General features: G+C 48.3%; 1 long non-coding RNA gene across 9 annotated transcripts; it reads left to right on the top strand.

Moving 5' to 3' along the window:
• The first annotated feature begins 1,309 nt into the window (after positions 1-1,309).
• Positions 1,310-13,693, top strand: LOC136790300 (uncharacterized). Of its 9 annotated transcripts, none has more exons than XR_010829893.1 (5): positions 1,310-2,823; positions 2,917-9,120; positions 9,707-12,493; positions 12,807-12,875; positions 12,950-13,693. It is a non-coding gene; the product is annotated as an uncharacterized lncRNA (long non-coding RNA). The 9 variants fall into 9 exon arrangements; XR_010829896.1 differs by lacking the exon at positions 12,807-12,875 and having other exon boundaries at positions 9,707-12,507; positions 12,950-13,023; positions 13,488-13,693; XR_010829895.1 differs by lacking the exon at positions 12,807-12,875 and having other exon boundaries at positions 9,707-12,507; positions 12,950-13,023; positions 13,478-13,693.
• The last annotated feature ends 326 nt before the right edge of the window (positions 13,694-14,019 follow it).

Below are 14,019 nucleotides of genomic sequence, written 5' to 3'. Positions count from 1 at the left end.
CTGTCCCAGCTGTCCGGGTAAGTCGCAGCGACCTCCGGGTGAAATCCAGGCGTGAAGGGGATTTTGGTGGCTCTCTTAGACGGCTAGCCCTACCAAAGGTCGCATCGGTTACAAAAGGTAGTAGTAACCTTGCAGTTTGTGTGTTCTGTAGCGTCTGTAGCACAATAAACTGGCAGGTGAAGGAATGAGCGGGTACAAATACACGTGACTCTACAGCTGAGATTAAATAACGTGCAGGTTCTTCTGTGTTTTGTCTTTCAAAGCGCGTTGTTTGACTCGGTGGTCCTTAACGATGATCCTCGGTGGTCCCTTCCAACTCAGGATATTCTACGATTATGTTGTTGCCGAGCGCCTGAGCTTTTTGCTCACATTACTGAAGAAAGGAATGGCTGTGCTTCTTCCCCACCCCCCTCTCTTTTTCTTTTTTTTTCCTCTCCTCTCCTCCCTCGATGACGGGGACTCGAAATGTTTTTCTCAGATGTCCATGTGAAAATTTAAAAAAAAAAAAAAAAAAAAGAAGCTGATGGTGAACACTGACAGAATTGGGTGACACTTTCAAGGTAGAGGGCAAAGAACGTGGAAATTCCTAGTACGTTAGTGTTACTCTGTTAGCAAAACCGACGTACACGCCGCTTGCTGTTCCTAGTTTTTTGGTTTGGCCTGGTTTTCCTTTCAGAAGTCTCCCCGAAGGCCTTTGTGGACAAAACTTTGTCCCGCTTCAGCTTTAAGAATTATCCTAGAAGTAATGAACAAGTGCTTGCAGGGCTTTCCGGAACGCTAGTTGCGGTCAGTCAAGAACGACTTGGGAGGCAATTCCTTTCGTGGAATTGTAGAGTGATCGAGAGATCAAGGCCAGCGTTGTGAAGAAATAGTGCCAGGTTATAGTCACAGGTGACTGCCTTCTGAAGGGAACAGAGGCTCCCATCTGCAGACCAGACCATCTTTACCGAGAGCTTTTCTACCTGCCTGGGGCTTGGATCAGGGACATTGCTAGCGAGCTTACGAGCTTAGTTCAAACTTCAGATTATTCCTTACTCCTGCTCTTTCACGTGGGTACCAACAAGTTTGCAGCAAGAAGTCTGTGTTCAATCAAAATAAATTTCAGGGCCCTGGGAAGCTAGCTAGAGGATTCAGAAGCACGGGTTATCGTCTAGCATTTTGGGATATATTAAACACAGTGTAGGCAGCTGGTCAAAAGAGGTGATTCTCCCACTGTATTTAGCGTTGGCGAAGCCTCTCCTTCGATATTGTGTGCGATTCTGGGCTCTACAATATAAAAAGAACGTTAAGATCCCTGAAAGCATACAGAGGAGGGCAACAAAGCCGGTAAAAGGATTGGAAGGCACGCCCTGTGTGGACGCTACGGTACTTCTGCTAGCTCCTCGGAATTGTATATAGTCATGAGTAACGCTCCTGATTCTAAATACATAGTCTTTCCCTGCATATAAGCCGAACGCTATTCTACAATCGTTTGCTTCTTCCGGCAGTGGATTCTGTCTTTCAGTGATTTATGGGTACTTTACATGTCCTGGATATTGCTTTCCAGATACCTGGAGCTTGCTAGCTTTTCTGTCTCCCAGACGTGTGGCTGATAGTGGTCTAGTCTTGTGAGCTGTGCTGCCGTGAAGTCTGTCACCTGTTGATGTTGAAGGTACTTTTCTGGAAAGAGGAAGGTGGTAGGTACAGTTTCACACCAGGCCATCAACAAAATCACGTACTCTTTTTATCATCTCCAGACGTGTTTCCTTCGGTGGCTTCTGGACTTTGGTCCATATTGTAGGCCCCGAGAAGGAAGGAGGAGGTTGGCTTTTCATAACCACAATTTCTTCCAGCTGTTTCAGATGGATTTCATGGTTGATTCTAGTTGAAATGACTGCCTCAGGAAAAAAAAATAACAAAAATGGTAGTCCAAACAACTTATAAAAAAATAAAAATAAAAAACAAACGAAAACACCGCTCCCATTTCCTCACAGCTTATTCATTTGCTGTGGTATCTTCTTTATGGAAAGAAGTGTCCTTTCCTTCCCAAGCTGTAAAGGAAGAGTTCAGGTACTCTTCACTTGTGCGCTTTAATCTGTGACGTGTTTGTTCGCATAGAACTTCTGGGAAGTTTGGCGGTAGAGTTTAGGGTTTACATGTTAGGTAAACAGAAGTATCGCTCAACTCAGAACATAGTTAAATAAAAGTACAATATTTATTTAAAATGAATAAGTGTGTGTCTATAGTCTTGTGTCCTTTCTTTGCAGAACTCAATAGTTAGCCTTTATACATATTTCTAAGTTGCCCGGTTTATCAGTGTACAACACAGCATTCGGGAATATCATCTGAGATTTTAGGTGAAGAGGACTGTCCTTTGTTCAGTTGTGCACTCTTGTGTGTCAGCCCTGATTCTGAACCGTATAAAAGCTGGAAACTTCTTTCCGGTTTTCTCTCTAACCTCACTGAAGTGTGGGTACTTCCCAGCGTACGTGATACTATTCAGCATGTGGATATTCTGTTTCCTCACACTAGCTACAATTCCGGTGAAGTTACGCATCTTGAGCCTGCATGTTAGTGTTTCATCCTTTCAGTTCCACAAAAGGAGGGTTCAGTGGAAGTTTTGAATCCTGTAGAGTGGAATACAGGTTTTTAGCCTCAAAGGCTTTAGTTATTTTTCCCTGGTGAGCTTTGGAACAGAAGATATGTAACATTAACAATTTTTTATTATTCATTTCAGGTCTCTTTGACAGCCCTCCTGGATCCGATGATGCAAAGCTCACTGACATATCCTACCCAGGAGACCAACAATCGGTGACGTTTGGAACCAAATCCCAGGTGGGAAACGTAAGTGATCAAAGTGGAGCAAGAATTCGTGTTGAGCATGGGGATTCAAATAACAAATGCATTTTCGGGAACTGGCTCTATCCTTCATCGCAGGTGAAAGCAGCTCTGTGGGCCCTCCAAGGAGGCACCTCTGCAGTGATTGCAAGTGGAACCCACCCAAAGATCTCGGGTCGTGTCATCACAGGTGTTGTGGAAGGGAAGAAAGTTGGAACTTTTTTTTCAGAGGTAAAACCTGCAGGTGAGTACGGAAGTAACATGTACATTGGGAGCTGTAGAGATTTCCTGGAAGTTTAGGGTCGAAATTTGGCTAGGCCTGCCTGTTCAACAAATGGGAAACTACGCTCTGCTTGACAAACGGCTTTTGAAAGGTAATTTTTAGTGTTGGAATAGAACATCTTGAATCCTCTGCTCGGGTTCCTTCCAGCTGATGACTTGCTGTATCAGACTTGCATTCAAAGAACTGGGTAGAATTTGTATTGCTTTTAGTCTTAGAGGTTATCATCTATTATTGAAGATTTCAGGGTGAAAGCGTGCATATAGAATGTACGGCTGAACTAAGATAGTGTGTAGTTTGGGTTTTTGTCGTAAGTTCTTTTAATGACTCGGTCTTTTGTTACCGTATGCAGGAATGTTTTCCTGCCTCTGGGTTGCTGTGACAATGTAACAAGGGCCGCAGAAAGTCAGACCAAAGATCGGTGGTCTTAGCAGAATGGAACGAGTATAGAGCGATACTTGTGACTTGCACTTTAAGACAAGCCAATGCCTTTGAGTATAAAAACGCTTAATGTGTTTCTTGTAAAAATCGGCCATATCCTTTGAACCCATGTAAACACTTAGCATCCGTGGGTCACAGCAGTCACGAGCCTTAACTAGGTATTGTGTGTAAACTCTGGAGCTAGCACTATGTGGAGAACTGATTCCTTTATTTTGTGTGTGTTTGTGGGCAGGAGGAGCGTTGAAGTTTGCTTCCTGCTAGCTTTTGATGCCCCCGCCTTCTGTATGGAAAGAGAACACGGGTGATCGATCTCTGTTCAACTTCTATGATATGAGACATCGTCTTTTCCCTCATCGTCTCTTTGTCACGTGAAAAAGTTTTTTTTTTTCTTAGTCCTTTTCTACAGAAACTGTTCCAAAAGTTTGGCGATCCCTGTTTCTCTTGGCTGAAACTGTTTTTATTCTACTGTGACCTTTTTAAGATAGGCAAAAATAAAATTCTGCGTAGCATCCAAGATGCAAATGAACCTTCAGTTTATGAGATAGCAAGGCTAACTTTGAGTTTTGATCAGACTGGTGATGTTTCTTGTTGCCTTTCCTAGGCCTTTTCCAAAAGCTTAAACGTGTAAGTTGCTCTTCGACGCTGATGAGCATTGAGGTGATGTTTTCATAGGATTATGTGCAGTACCGAGGCCTGATTTCCCCTTTTGCCTCTGCATTTCTTCACGTTTATCTGCTTTGAATTGTGCTTGCTATTTGGTTGCATAGCGGCTGCAAAGGAATCACAGGCTGGTTGAGGTCGGAAGGACCTCCAGAGGTCACCCGGTCCAACACCCCTGCTCAAGCAGAGCCACCCAGATCTGGTTTTCCAGGACCACGTCCAGACAGGTTTTGAAACCTCACAAAGACCGTGACTCCACGACCTCCCTGGGCAGCCTACGCTAGTGCTCAGTCACCCTCACAGCGAAAAAGTATTTACTGATGTTCAGGAAACCACAGGAGGAGGGGAACATCCTATGTTTCGGCCTGTGTCTGTTGCCTCCTTTTTTGTTCCTTGGGTACCAGTTAGAAAAGTCTGGCTTTGTCTTCCTTCCACCCTCCCTTCGTGTATTTACAGACGTCGATGAGATCCCCTCCAAGCCTCCTCTTCTCCAGGCCGAACGGTCCCAGCTCTCCCAGCCTGTCCTCATGGGAAAGGTGCTTCAGTCCCTTACCGTCCTCGTGGCCCTCCGTTGGACTCTTTGCAGTGTGTCCAGGTCTCTCCTGTACTGGGAGGCCCAGGCCCAGCACTCCAGGTGCGGCCTCACCGTTCCTGAGCAGAGGCGGAGGATCGCCTTTCTTGACCTGCTGGCAATACTTTGCCTAATGCCACCCAGGATACCCTCAGCTGCTTTTGCAGCAAAGGCACATTGCTGTTTCGTGTTCAAGTTGGCGTCCACCAGGAAACTTAGCTCCTTTTCCGAGAAGTTCCTTTCTGGGAAAAAGTGCGATATCAGCGCTTTTCACTTTGTCCTACTGCAATAAATTTGTATCAGCTATAAAGCTTTTCATCTTGTAACCCCACGTCTCAGACGATTACAAGTATGGTGAACAGCAAAAGTAAAGGTGAAATCTTACTGCGACCCTTCCTCTACCATGGAACGTGGTTACTCCCATTCTTTCTTTTGTCTTCTGTCTTCCAAAACACGCTTGAAATACTCAGGTACCTTTTTAAAATGAACTCTTATCTCCTCGCGTGTGTCACTTTTTTTCAAAGAACACGAAAATACGCTCTACTTTATAAAGTATGACCTCGCTTTAAAAAGCTGTTTTAACGCTCCTTAATTAAGTCTTCTTAATCAAGTGTCCGCTAGTTCTTTTCTTACCTCCTGTTATTTTCCTTAACGTGGGAATTCCTGCTCTGGCAATTTCTGTAGGACGCTTCTGAAATAGAAGTCCGGGCCTATTAGTCACATTTCAAGTCATCTGTCCTACAGACAATTTCAAGAGAGTTAAAAATGAAAACGTAGCTTATCCGTGAGCTACTTGAGAACTCCTTAGTGAAATGCTGCGTGAGCCTTTTGACTTGTTACTTCTGCTTCTGTTTCAAAACTTGTTCTGTATCGTTTCAGTTTGAGACAGGTTCTTTGATATCCACGCCAAGAAGAAAACCTTTCTTCCGTAGGAACCCTTCAGTGTGCACAGGGAGAGGCGTGGAGAGAGCAGCTATTCTGCAAGCTGTTACTCAGGCCGCTTTTGGCTTCCAGCGCCGTTTGTACATTCCCGTGTTGTTTTGCAATCTTTTCTCTTTTCGTTAGTTGTCTAATTAAACTTTTTCAAAGGATGCCTCCCTGTTTTCAGTTTTCTCCTACGCCCTGAGATTTAGCCGTCCTTGTATTCTTTTGCTCTTTGTCAAGTCTTTTTGATACAAGCTGTGTGCAGCTTTGATACGAGCTTGTTTGTCCCCTATGACCTGGATGATCTTGCTGAATCTCCGTGATGCCTTGAAAAGGGCTGTGCTCGGGGACCGTGGCAGCATTTTGGTATCTGATACAGATTTTCCTGTTCTGGCATACAGTGAATTTCTTTGATATGTCTATTAGGACCGTACCTGTTTTCCTGCTTTGAGTAAAGAGTTGGAAGATGAAAGGTTAGCGTTCGTTTCCTCCCACATGGGCTGTAACCTTTGTCTGCGTGTCTTGTGGTTGTGTTTTGTTTGTTTGTTTGTTTGTTTTGGCAGGCCCTCCAGCAGAGCAGCAGGGTGAAAGGGCTCGAGCTGGTGGCAGGACCCTGGCAGCTCTGCAGCCTGAGCAGGTGAGAGAACAGTATGTGCTCACTCTTTAAGGTTGGGAACACGTGGCAAGTCTTAAAATACAGGTTTATAACACAAATGGGTCCTGGAAAAAATCAGCTGGCTCCAAGCATCCAGGGAGTCAAGACAGTGAGAAGATGTGTCAGTAGAAATGAGCTGAAGTGAGCCAGATGTCAAACACCACGGACTTCATATAAGGATGCAGTTGAGAAACTTTTCTCTTTCAGAGAGCGGAGATTGATTGTTGTCTTGCTGACTTGTTACCTGATCACAGAGAAGAAATTCTCTTGGCAAATGAGAAGGACTTAGAAGAAGCTGAAAATAAAGGTAATATTATGGGTCCTTTCATGGTACTCCTGTTGTCATGAGCTTTTCTGGGCCTCAAAGGAAATGAGCAGAACTAGAATATTCCGTCACCTGCAATTGGATATTACGGCTGTCACAGGTTAGTGAGCCCAGGACTTTGAGAGCTTGTCAGTGGAAACAGCTGCAGCTTCCATAATTACATGAGAGATGTCTTCATCAGAGAAGACAGAGAGGCCTTTGAAAACAGCAACCCACGGCATTGTTTAAAAAAAAAAATAAAAATCTAAATAAATAAATAAATAGCGTTTTCTTTTGCCAAAGGAGGCTCGCTTTAGGAATTGAATATAGCAAGTATCTGCCCTGTTATCGTCATGTATGAAATAGCATGAGTATCTCCTGGGCTGGTTAACGTAATGTTTGGCCCCTGTGGGGAAGGTTGTTACTGAAAAATGATGCTTTCCGGAACGAACCATGTTACCTTCTGACCGAGGAAAGTACAGTTCAGGCAGCATAGACTAAATCCGTTCTTTTGCGTTCGAGGGGTGCATCGAGAAGCTGGTCTTGGGTTAGAAAATGTGTGAAACTGGCACGTCGCAAACTGTAATGCAGAGAGGTCTTTGATAACAAAAGCGTATTTCTGTTGGTGAGTTACTGGAAGGCTGCAAGAAGTCTTGCCTCAAAAGACTCTTATGAAATGAATTCTGTTGCCATCCCAATTTTTTTTTTCTACGGGCACATTCTTGGGACTTGCTTCTGCAATGTCGAGAGTTATTCAGGGTTGGTTTTTGATACCCAGCGTAGAGAAGGAGTTAGCTTACGTTCAGGTGCTGCGGTTTCTGCACGTGTCTTATAACGTAGGTTCCCTGCTTAACTTGCAATTTATGAGGTTCCTACCAATGAGCACTTTCCTGTCCATGCCGAACGCAGCTGAGTTGCAGGCTACCATTAAACATCAAATGTTTGATATAGATTGCTAATAGCAAATCGCAACTGTTAAGAATATATGCTAAAAAAAATTAGCACAGAAAGTAGAAGCTCTAGGCTGTGAGTGGTCTGTCCCATACTGATACTGCATGTTTGCACCGAGGCAGAATGATTGCTTTCACTCGCTTGTGGAGCGATGAGTCTAGGCTCTCACTGCTAGTATTTTTAGCAAGACTGATTGAGCATTTCTCTAACATATGAGCAAGTGTTTGAGGAGCAAGTGATGGGTATGGGCACTTAGAAAGAGACTGCCAAAGGGCAGCTTCCTATTTTATAACTGAATTTTGTGAGCGTTGGTCCTCGTTTCATACTGAAGGGGAGTAGGCTCTAGTGAAGGGAGTATGTTCACGTGAAAGGAAAAGGCACTAGTCTCCCTCGTCTGCCATTATTACTTCCTTGCTGCTAGCTCTGTTCTTCATAGAAAGCCAGTATGTTTCCTCGTCACATTCTAGTCTGCCTGCCTAGACTTCAGCCTTTGCCTCCTGGGTCTCTTGCCTTGCATAGACAATCTCTCCCCTTCTCCTCTTCTTCTTCATCTCATTTGTAAACCTTTTATCAGGCTGATTCTTACTGCCTTCCCACCCCCACCCTCCGACCTTTTTCTATTTTTTCCTTTTTTTCTATTTTTTTTTTACAGACTTAGGATGGCTTGTCTTGTTAGTTACTTTTTTTCCTGCCAGCCCCCAGCCTCAAGTTCTCCGATGCGACTTCAGAGGATCATCTTTGATACCTCCGCATCTGAATAATACGGTTTCTGTCCCATGCTGTAGCTGACGGCAGGACGGACTCTGAGTGCAGAGGAGAGGTTGCTTCCTCCCTAGTTTCCTATTGCGTCCCATACTGGTTTGGGTAAGCAATTTCAGAGGAAATTTGACTTCTCCGTGGAGCAGCGTGCGCCTGACAGCTAGCTGGAGACAGCACACACGGCATTGAGTCAGCGCTCCGAGTGCGGTCCTGAGTTGCAGTAAAGGTAAAACAATTGCAGACTGACAGTTTAGCTTCTAAGGAGCACATACAAATAGCAGGTTTGCCTCTGATGCTTAAAAGGCGAGGTTCCGAGATCACATTTCACGGACTGCTTCCTATAGATTTCAAGAAATGCAATCGTTCTGAAGCACAGCCGCCCTCTGTTATTGTTTAAAGGGAACAAACTGCCTTGAGACCCGTTACCTGCGAGGGAACCGAGGGCGGAAGTGACGTCAGGGCGTGCCTTCCCTGAGGGCCAAAACGGCTCCGTGATTGGCTGGACCGTGAGGGCGGATGTGGTGTCCTGGCGAGCCGTCATTGAGGGCGGATACGGTTCATGATTGGCTGGGAACCCAGGGCGGAAGCGGCGTCACGGCTAGCCTTAACTCAGGGCGGAAACGCTCCGTGATTGGCTCGGAGGAACCCAGGGCGGAGGTGCCGTGCAGGGCTTGCCGGCACTATGGGCGGAAGCTGTCGGGCCGGGCCGCGCCGGGCTCAGCTCGGGTCGGGCCGCCGCGGCGCGGTGCCGCAACGAGGTTGGTGGTCGGCGCCGCCCCGGGCCGGGCCGGGCCGGGAGGGGGCCAGGCGGCGGGCGGTTGGGGCGCCACGCGGTCGGCGGCTTCTGCGGAAACGGCCCTTGTGCGGGGCGGGGGCGGCGCCGGAGCGGAGCGGAGCGGAGCGGACCGGGCGTGCGGCGGGGTCTGCACTGCGCGGGGCTTCGGAGGGCTGGGGGAGAGGGGGGCGAAGCGGCGCGGGGGGGGGGCGGTTGCGTGCGCTTGGCCGACTCCCCTCTGGGGCGGATGGACTGCTCCGTCCCGCGGCATGCTGGGAGCTGTAGTTCTGTGGCGCGCGGCCGGTCTTTCCCCGAGCCGGGGCCGCGGCCGGGGCCGGGCCGTGCGCGCCGGGAGGCGCAGGTTGCCGCTGGCTGCGAGCGCGGCTGCCGGCGGTGAGGCGAGCGAGAGCCTTCGGGGGCGCTTCCCCGGAGCGTCGGGCCGGGAGGGGTGGGGGCTGCGGCGGCCGGGCGCGGGTCCTCGCTGCGCTCGATCGTCGGGCTGCGCCTCGGAGGTTTTCCTCCCCCCGCGCGCTGACGGCCGGCTCTCTCCTTTCCCTGCGGCTCACCAGGGCAGAAGCAGCTCCCCGCCGCTGGGACCCCCGCGGGGTTTGTCGCCGAGCGAAGGTGGCGCGGCAGCTGAAGGGAGGAAAGCTGCAGCTGGCGTGCTGCAGTCGCAGGTTTCCCAGGAGAAAGAGCAGCCCGTCTGTCCCAGCTGTCCGGGTAAGTCGCAGCAACCTTTGGGTGAAACCGAGGCGTGCTCATAAACTTCCTGCAGCCCAGGCTCAAAGGCTTAATCAAATTTGCAGAAGCGCGAACTGCTCGGCGTGGGAAGCGCAAAGGAAAGCCACGTAGTGCCTGCCAAGCTGTAGTAGCTTCTTAGACCTAGAACGAATTGGCCTGTTGAGCTCTGTCTCTTTGTTGCTCAGTCTGTGGTACAAGAGGCTAACCTTTGTCCTGCCTCAGCTTTCAGAGTTGTCCTAGAAATAAACTAGTGCTTGCGGGGCTTTCCAGAACGCTGGTTGTGGTCGGTCAAGACAGACGTGAGAGGTGATTTCTGCCTGTCTGTCTGTCTGTTGGTTATGTCCCGAGAGTTTTGCTTGAACTGTGTGCAACAAAAGAGGCCTTGAGCCCGTACTGAGCAGCGAGAGAAAGCAAAACTCCAGGTAAGCGCTGGCCGTGGCAAAGTTGCTTGGGAATTGAGCGGCTGGGGGCTTTCCAGCAGAACTCGGTACGCAGACAGAAACGTGACCTTCGAGGTCTGCCTTGCGTTGAAGCTGTGGTATTTGACCCATAACTGTATGGAGCTGCTAAATCCTAGAGGGGATGATAGAGACGTCCCTGGTTCAGCCTTTTTTGCCACAGTCATTGCAGAAATGTTGGAAAAGTGAGTATCATCCCTCTCTTTAAATTCATCTTTTAAAGCGTTCTTTCTGCAGACTCCTGTCTGTGGTTAGGTACTTGATTTGCGTGAAACAGAGCCAGACTTTCCTATTAACTAGCGCCCCGATTGAAATTCCCTGTCATCGGAGGACAGGAACTATAAATGGTGCTTGGCAGTTTAAAATCTCTTGGCTTCTATGGAGGCTAACTTGCCAAAGCGAATAGGAAGTAGCCTAAAGTTCGGTAAAGACGCTGAATAGAAAAGGTCCTCTTCTTGACGGGAAAAGAGCTTTGCAGAACACAAGCTCTGTTTCCCGTAGGGCTCCCTACTTACCCACCCGCTCAGCGATTATTGCAGGCTTTGACTGGTCCCCTCAGGTCCAATATCGCACAAGCGTTGTGCCGCAGACGGTACCTTAGCTTACTTTCCATCTCGTGCTGCGTTACTTATACCCACAGAAGACTTACTTCAGCGTCAAATAAACCCCGTGCGAAGCGTCCCCGACTCATGCCAGTGGGACCATCCTGTTGTGGCTGGTAAAATCCAGGAACAGGACGATGCTTGGAAGAATGTAACCTGTGGAGGAGCAGGCAACAGTCTCCTGTTAGGCAACAGGTTTTCGAGACTGGTTTTCCCACCGCCCTGTGCGTTTTGAAGGAGGCAGTCCCTAAGCTGATGCAATCCAACTGCATCTAAGCTGTAGGTTGGTACTTCCATAAGCTATAAAGGAACTTAACGTGTTGGGTTTTTTTGTTTGTTTGTTTGTTTTTTAATCGAGGCTCGTGTGCGTGCGTTTGGCTTGTCCCGATGGCTGGTGTAGATGATCACTCACATGCCCCAAAGCTCCTTGTGCTGATGTTGGATCTGCCCCTTGGCAAAGGACTGCATCCCGTGTGTTCAGCTTTTCTTCCTTACCGTCTCGTATGTATGTATGTATTTATTTACTTTTCTGAAAGAAAGGGTGGATTTTTCATGGGTCTCTCTGTGAGCGTATCGAACCAGGCTGTTCAGATGGCTGTCGACGAAGGGGATTTTGTTGGCTCTTTTAGATAGCTATTCCTACCAAAGATTGCATCGGTTACAAAAGGTTGTAGTAACCTCGCAGTCTCTACGTTCTGTAGCGTCTGTAGCAAAATAAACTGGCAGATGAATAAATGAGCAGGTACAAATACACGTGACTCTACAGCTGAGATTAAATAACGTGCTGTTTCTTCTGTGTTTTGTCTTTCAAAGCGCATTGTTGCCGAGCGCCTGAGCTTTTTGCTCGTGTTACCGAGGCAAGGAATGGCTGTGCTTCTTCCCCCCTCATCCCTCTCTTTTTTTTTCTCCCCCTCTCCCTTGATGACAGGGACTCAAAATGTTTTCCTCGGATGTCCACGTGAAAATTTAAAAAAAAAAAAAAAAAAAAGGCGACGGTGAACACTGACAGAATTGGGTGACTTTTTTAAGGCAGAGGGCAAAGAACGTGGAAATTTCTAGTATGTTAGTGTCACTCTGTTAACAGAACCAACGTACACGCCGCTTGCTGTCCCTAGTTTTTTGGTTTGGTTTTCCTTTCAGTAGTCTCCCCAAAGGCTCCACAAAGGACACCTTGTGTATCTTTTCTGTTCTTCCAGGATTCATTTGTCAGGAAAGACAACCATGAAATCCAAGGGCTGTGGACAACCATCTACCAGATGGTTGTTGCAGTTGCCTTTGGTCACGTCATTCGTCCTTTTAGCTCGCCCTTTCCTTTACCTTGAGTGGAATTTTTCTTGCCGCGCTGTTTGCAGTGGTAACATTGCTGCCGAGGTGTTTTTTGACTAAAAATGATCTTAACTGTAGTAGTGAATTCACAGATTGTGGCTTTGTGTAATGACTCCCATGATCGCAACTTTTTTTTTTTCCTTTGTCACAGATAGGAGAAAAGCTCTTTCCAGAGAGATGGAGAAGGAATTAATTATACCTCTGCCTCATTCTGTGAGACCGGAAGACAGTGAGTGACTAACTGTAAGCTGCGATTCTCAGGAGTTGCATAGCTAAGAGTCTCGGGTTCCTTCTCTGCCTGACCCCTAGGGCCTTAGGCATGGGAAATCTTAGGCTTAATGTTTTTCCCTATGAAATACTGTCACGTTAAGGGGCATAGCTGAGTAACTGTTACAGTTGTGGTCGGATTCAGGGTACTGACCTATCATGGTCACGGATTCACCTAAATAATGTAGCACGCCCTTGGTCTAGTCACGTTCAATGAGAACTGTCACGGCTGGGAACAATGCAATGAAAGGCAGTGTTCAAATGTTACCCCACAGAGTCCCAGTGCGGAGGGTGGCAGGGGGAAGAGAGGCTCAGCCCGTCGACTGATCCCAGAAGTCAGAAAGGTATCCTTCGTGATGGTATCTTCCCTAATATCCCCTTTCACTTCAGACAGTTTACATTATTTTCTCTCCTTTAGGTGGGGCTTGAGTGACTCTCGTCAGGCATACCTTGGTTATGATTGGTGAAAAGTTTTCTTGCTTTTGTTTAAAGGTAAGGGGTCTGAGAAATTCATAGCACGCCCTCAGTGAGGGGTGGTCGTCCCTCGGAGGCACGGACCTTTTGGGATGGAGGTGTGTTTTGGTATTATGACGATACTAGAATGAGCAAAAGTTCCCTAGAGTACAGTGTTTTGTTAAAAACATGACAGGTCGTTGGCTCAGGGTAGCAAAGGTGCAGCTTATCAGTGTGTCTCAGCTTATCAGTGGGTCTCAGTGTGCACGAGAGCATCGGATCCCCATCTCGTTGCAGAGCCTATCCGTGGTGTTTCCACTCCGCTTTACGCTCCCTCCCCTTCCTTAGAGTCAGCACACCGAGTTCCCCTAGTGCGATAGCACGTAAAGTTGGAGGCCTAGGGAACGCTTAGGTAGCGCAGCTGCCCTCCACCCTGAAAGCTTCGATGCTGTACGCTTTCTTTAAAAGGTGAATATGAGTTTAATTTGCCTAGTTAACTTCAGGCAATTACTCTGCAACTACCCAAAGCAGCGACAGTGAGAAGCCCACTTCCAGCATCCGCTCCCCACGCAGGGACGGACAGACGGACGCCGCTCTTTGCCTTGCCCGCCAGGGGAAGGGGAGAACGACCGGGCAGGGTGCCCTACCGCAGCCCCCATTCCCCGGAGTCCTGCACAGCAGTTTAATAAAGTTTGCTTTCCGGCCCGTGCCCCCTTTGGTGGTTGCCATCCCAGGAAGTGGCTTTCGCCGTCTGTGTGTGGGTGCAGGTTCCGTAGCGGGGTGGGTATGGAGGGGGGGTGGCCCCGTGTCTGTCGGCCGGAGTGCGGGGCCAGCCCTGCCAGGTGGGGGGGCAGCTGCCTATTGTGGGACGGGGAGGGCAGCTCGCTGCTGTCTTTGCTCCCTGGGGTGGGGAGACTGCTCTGTGGGGTGGGGGCTGCTTGCAGAGGCGCAAGTGGGGAGGGGGCTGGGGGTTCCCGGCAGGACCCCCAGGGCAGGCGATGGCGTTGTGGAGGCCGGGTCCCGGGGGATTGGCGG

The sequence above is a fragment of the Anser cygnoides genome, chromosome 3 (assembly GCF_040182565.1).
Source record: "Anser cygnoides isolate HZ-2024a breed goose chromosome 3, Taihu_goose_T2T_genome, whole genome shotgun sequence".
NCBI classification, from domain to species: domain Eukaryota; kingdom Metazoa; phylum Chordata; class Aves; order Anseriformes; family Anatidae; genus Anser; species Anser cygnoides.
Note: the sequence above shows the minus strand (reverse complement) of the source record. Positions and strands in the feature narration are given on the sequence as shown.